The sequence below is a fragment of the Rhea americana genome, unplaced genomic scaffold, assembly GCF_003343005.1.
Source record: "Rhea americana isolate MKP2758 unplaced genomic scaffold, rheAme1 scaffold_50, whole genome shotgun sequence".
NCBI lineage: Eukaryota > Metazoa > Chordata > Aves > Rheiformes > Rheidae > Rhea > Rhea americana.
The window spans coordinates 3,638,830-3,644,914 of NW_028186646.1; the positions used below are offsets into that span (position 1 = coordinate 3,638,830).

At 41.6% G+C, this 6,085-nt stretch overlaps 1 long non-coding RNA gene across 1 annotated transcript; it reads right to left on the bottom strand.

The window, feature by feature from the left end:
• Positions 1-764: 764 nt before the first annotated feature.
• Positions 765-4,288, bottom strand: LOC146588622 (uncharacterized). Its single transcript, XR_014897400.1, has 3 exons — positions 4,140-4,288; positions 2,652-2,720; positions 765-2,028 (listed from the first exon to the last, which is right to left on the bottom strand). It is a non-coding gene; the product is annotated as an uncharacterized LOC146588622 (long non-coding RNA).
• Positions 4,289-6,085: the final 1,797 nt, after the last annotated feature.

Consider the following 6,085-nt stretch of genomic DNA (forward strand, 5'->3'; position numbering starts at 1 on the left):
CAACATAAGGACTTAGAGGCATCTGTGGTGTCTTAGGGTGTCTGGTACATTCACACAGACCTGGTAACTATTATCTAGGACCTGTCACAGACCGAAGACTTTCTGAAAGAGTAGCTAGAGGCCACACAGCTTGCTCCAGGCCCATCTCAAGTGGCATCAGACACCTGCGTTCAAGTGATAGGCATCCCCCTCCCGCGGTCTACGGAGCTATTCAGCTCACCCTGAGGTACCCACCTAACTCTGGCCAGACGAATGGCTCTTTAGGCACCACTGACTAGATCGATACAAAGGGAGCTTAAACCCTAACTTGCAGATTTCTTAGCTACAAGGAGCTTTCATTCAAACCCCAGAATCTTCCCAGAGAGGGGAGATGGGAATAAAAAGCAAAAAGGTTTGCAGGATCATAGTCTACATTTTATTGTTGTATCCTAATTCATCCTACTGAATTTAACTGGTTTTGTAAATAGATTGTAGAATCATAGAAGAAAATCCCAATCATCTGGAAGCAACCACAGGAAATCAGCTGCCACTTACATGGCAATACTTTTTTCCTAAATTCAGGACTGTTTGAGAAAATCACCTTAATAACCATTGGATCATTGTTATGATAGTACATAAATAAAGCACTCAAAAACTGGGAATGGTTTTATGAGGTCCAAGCAGTATTTTGAAGTTAATATGTTTTTCTGACAATAAAATTGTCTACTACAGAGCAGATACTGCATCTGCTCTACTACAGATAGAGATATAATGCTTTACGGGAATATGTTCTGTATCACTGCCATAGCTCAACTACTCCCTAATTTAAAATAGACATCGTGCCTTCTTAATGACTGTTCTCTATTTATTATACTTTATAGCTTGCACTTGGATTTAGCAAACACATCATATATCTCCTAGAACATTTGAAGAAATATTACGCTTCCCATACAGTCTTCCAGAGCACTGGATGCAGAGTACACAGCACAGGTTTTGCCTTTTTACTTGTTTTATTGAGTTTGGAGAATTTCCCTTCAGCAGAAGAGTTGAGTTCACCTGTCCTATCAAGTCACTCACAGGCTTCCCCTCCGCACTGAGGATGCTCCATGCATTTGCTCCGTGTTAATCTCTGTATTGTAATCTTTCTCTGCCTGTTCTGTCAAATGCTTATTTAAATCGATGATACAAGAAATGATGCTTGTTTGGCAAGATGGCAGCTTCCAACATTCTTCATGGCTGGCAGTAGAAGTAGGAGAAGAATTTATGTTTATAGCTGTTGCGTACCGGAGAGCACAAAGACACTTCTACATAACTGGTAAGAGTAGAGTTGACTTCAGCCACTGTCCGCCCACGTTGCTGGCCGCTCCCTCTGACACCGTGAGTCTGGGTTGGGTTTAGCAGTCCTGCGCTCAGGTTTGTCCTCAGTGGATGGGGCAAATGCAGCTCTGAGCATTTTCTCCCAGCTCTGAGTGCAGAAGCCAACGCCTGAGCCAACAAACTTATCACACGCAAAGGTTTCCTTGAGAGGACCTGGGGACCTCGGCTACGTCTACGCCTCAGCGTGTGTGTTTCCATGCTAATGGTGATATGAACGGTAAACAGGGCAGGGCTTTGGTCCGAACCTGTATTTAAGCAACAGTGTAAATATATGTGGGAGGAAGATAGGCACAAGATCTAAGTTTTCACATGGTGTAAACAGGATTAGTTTAGCCTGGAATGAGAGAGCATTGCAGAAATCTTTTTTTAGAGACTGTATTATCCGTATTTCCCACATAAGTTTTAAATTTGGTTTTCCCTCCATCTACTGAGGCATTAAGTACTTGTTATGGGCTATCAGAAGCCAAGCACTGAATTTTTTATTAGCTAATCCTCCCTCTTTGGGAACCTAGAGGCATCCATCCTCCAAGCACGCTCTCGTGTCGCGAAGGACAAGGGAGGTTCAGTGAGGAATGACTGTTCTGCAGATCTTCCATTTCCCTTGTTATCCAGACAGCTTCTTTCCACTGCAGCCAAGGACGGTGTGTTCAGCCACGAACACACGGTGCAGGCCTACAGGAAGGGGAAGATGCATAATTTATGTTGTGAGCCAACACAGTGTCTCCCGCACTTTAAAACAATCACTTCCTATTTCTCAACCTCAGCCAACTCCACAGCTGGAAAGGGCTTCTGTCCCACCGCACAGAAGCCTCCTTTGCATATTTCAAAGTCTTAATCCTACAGCAGAGTTCCTGTTCTTAAAGAGAAATGAAGTTCCCTCACGCTATCAGCAGTCTCAAGCTAAATGTCTCCCTTGGCAGTCGGCTGGTGCTCCAGTTATAAAGTTGATCCAGCAGTCAGGGAAAATCTGCCCTTGTCTTCAATAGCAGGGACTCCTCAGTGGGATACAAGCACTCGCTTTTCCTCACTCTTTTTCACACCGAGTATCACTTCTGCTCCCAGCTGTGGTACCTGCAACCCTTCTTTGTTGCCCAGTGAAGCTACGTACAGCTGTGAGCCTGATCATCCAGTTGATGACTGGATTATCTGAATTTCTATTCAGATATTAAAATGGAAATAATACATTATATTTCAGCCTGTCATTGCAAGACTATTAGACCTGAAAGATACTGGCAGTACTTAAGACAGAAAATAAATCAGGATTAACCAGCAGCCAACATAATTGAAAGACTGACCCTTTTTCCTCAGCATGAGCCAAATATCACCTTCTCTCCAGACTGACGCTATGGAAGTTTCTTGCTGGGCTGTAACAGTAAGAAGACAGGAAGAAAACACACCAGACAATTATTTTATTAATCATCTTTTAAATAATAATATATTAAGTGATACTACTGGCAGTAGGTAATCCGTGATAGATTTGCTTTGCTCAGTACTCAAAGAGGCTTATGATCGGAATAAATAATAATATATTGGAATAATTATAATTTCAAACCAAATCATTCTACATATTCATTCCCTTGCAGCTTATTTTATTTTATGGAGAGTTCTTACTGTACTACAGCATTTTGTTATGGATGTTTCACTTAAACAATGCCCTAGACAAAAGGGAAACTGCCTACATGAGAGAAATAACAAAATATTCAAAAATCCTCAACCTCTTAGAAGAAGTTGAAAGAATCGTCTTTATTCATTCTAGAAAACAGAATTGTTACAGAAATATGATAACAATATAAAAGGATTGTCATAGAGTAGGATAATCCATGATTTTCCATCTCCATTAATATAAAGCAAAGTGGAATCAACTTCCTTTGCAGTCAGAGGAATATGGGTTAGGAACGCATGTATGTTGTAGAAACTGATAGATTCCAAGGCAGATGATCACCAAGGCAGATGAAAGAATCTCCAACATTTGATTTTATATCAGGTTGTACGTCTTACATAATACATTAGACACATGTCTAAGTCATATCTGCTGAGGATATGCTGGTCTTAGAGGTGCAGAATGGAGCAATAGAGCAGCAGGCCTTTTCCAGTCTTACCTCTCCATAATTTATTTAAATTTATAACATGGAACCTCAGAACAGAATCCACCCCATTCAGCAGTTATTTTGATACATAAATCATAACAAAACTTCCAGAGAAGATCATTAGCCTTCAGTCTTTGTACGTATCGGTGTTTAAACAGAATCACAGAATCACAGAATGGTTGAGGTTGGAAGGGACCTCTGGAGATCATCTAGTCCAACCCCCCTGCTCAGCAGGGTCACCTAGAGCATGTTAGACAGGGTTGCATCCAGGCAGGCCTTGAAGATCTCCAGAGAAGGAGACTCCACAATCTCTCTGGGCAACCTGTGCCAGGGCTCCGTCACTCTCACAGTGAAGAAATTCCTCCTCAAACAGATCCTGAATGACCAAGAAATCAGCTGGCTGGTTTTGTATGCAAGGTTACTTAAAGATATAAAAAGGTTGTCCACTTTACACCTTCCGGTAATTAACATTTTTAATCAGAACTCATTCTTCCAGTTCCTCTGAATTTAGGAAGGGTCTAGATTGGCAGGTTGCCATACCTGAGCTGAAGGAACCAGCTCATCTCTTAGTTTCCCATCCAAAGATGCCAGCTGGAACAGTGATGGACACGTTTTAGAATAGAGATCCACCTCCTGGGTAACACCTTTGCTCTTACCGGTACCAGCTATTTCAGAAAGTTGAAACTGAAATCTTACCTCCGTTGAACTTAATGGGAATTTTTCCACCAGCTTCAGCAGAATGAAGATTCTCCTCTCACGTTTGGGTTGGATACCTTCCAAAAGGGAGGATGTTTAGCTGTGAACTGTCTGAAGTAGTTCTGTTACTTTTGGCTGTGGGAACACAACTTTGCTTTAGATTGTTTGAATAATCTGAAACTCCAGACTGCAAAAGCTTAGATGACCAGATAGGACAGTTGTAAAGTCCTTTCACCGCCTGATATAGGGAATACTGGGCCCTCATGCAATGCCATCAGGAACATTGCCAAACTGCCAACTCTTGGAGGCAGTGGCTGCATTTGGAATAACTGCAGAAAGCCACTGGGAGCTAAAAAGCCCATAGCTCTGCCTTGGGTCCCTTATTAGCCCTTCACTGTACTCATTAAAAATACACGGCAGCTCTGTGCAGGTTTATATTATCAGGTCCCCTCCCATTCTCCAGCACCCGCACTGCAGCACTGCGGCATCACCCTTGTCAGATGGCCCAGTCTGGGGGCATCTTCCCTTATATGCAGCAAAGATGCATCCGCTATAAGAGTAATGTACCACACTCCTCATCACAGGAGAAGTGTTTGGTTACATTCAGTCAGTCAGTAACCGCTATCAGCTTCACCAAGTACCTACAAATTTTTCTTCTACAATTCTCCACAAAATAGAGTAAAATTGGTTATTTGAAAACATTCCTCCCTTCTCTAAGACTCTCAAGTTGTTGTGAGATGTTCAGGAGACAGACGAAAATGGTCTTTTGCTTCCAAAACTGTCGGGAATATTTTAGCAACTCATTGTCATATTTAAGCTTTCTAAACAGGTATTCCTACATATAGTGAGGTAAACCTCGCTCTGACTAACTTTCCTTTTCTGTTACTCATCTTCATGTATGAAGATCTTCATAGCCATCACATTATTCTCTTGAATATCTCTCCTTAAAGCCCACCTCCACTATGACTGCAACAAAGACTTTAACAAGAGTTGCGTAGTTGGACTCTCCATATGTTTTCTATAAATTGCTCTTTGAATAATTCGAAGCACAGACACTGTTTATCAGTTACGAGAAATTATTTTTATAATTAAATATAGTAAGTCTTCAAAGGTCAGGTTGGCAAAATAGTATCTAGATGACGGAAATCACTAACAAGAAATTCATGACTGACTGGAATCAAAAGCAGCAAGTTAAAGTAAAGCTGTAAGCAGCAGTCTGACAGCTAAAAATAACCACCCAGGCCTCTAGTAGATATATCAATGGCAGAACAAAGTAGCAAGAGCAGAAACTGAGCCTTTCTTCCCCATCACCCCTGCAGAAAATTAGTAGAAAAGTATTGCTGCTGATGCTCGTTAGCAACAGCAAATGCAAGAAACCTTGATAAAGGTATTTTGAAAACAGTCAGACAGAATTTAATACTGTAGGAAGGATTTTTCATTTAAAAAGTTGTTATTGCACTTTCAAATTATAAAAGAAAAAAAAAGTCCTAAAGAAATATCTTACAGGATATATATGAAAAATGAGGTCATCTGGTTTTTAATCAAAAGCTGAGAAGTCCAGAATAGATGCAAACCAACACAAAAAAATTAAGTTATCCTTCCCATCCCTTTGCTCTAAGAAAAAAAATGAATCAGTGAGAAGAAAAGCTATTGAAACTTGCCCACCTCAGGGCTTTACATTTCACCGCTTGGCCTTGTTGAAAGGGACACATGAGCTCGTTCCCCTGGGGATGTCCTGCGACCATCAGAAACGGGGCTCCTGCCATTGGAGCCGTTCCTTCTCCACACAGCTGCCATGCAGGCGTTTGCTTTCTACCTTCCTTGTTTGCAAAGTGCAATGAGTTAGCTAAATCCCCTAACTTTGCTGATTGCCGCTGAGGGTGCAGTGTGAATAGCTCCCCTGATGCAAGGACTATCCACATGCTCAGCATCTGTGACTACTCACG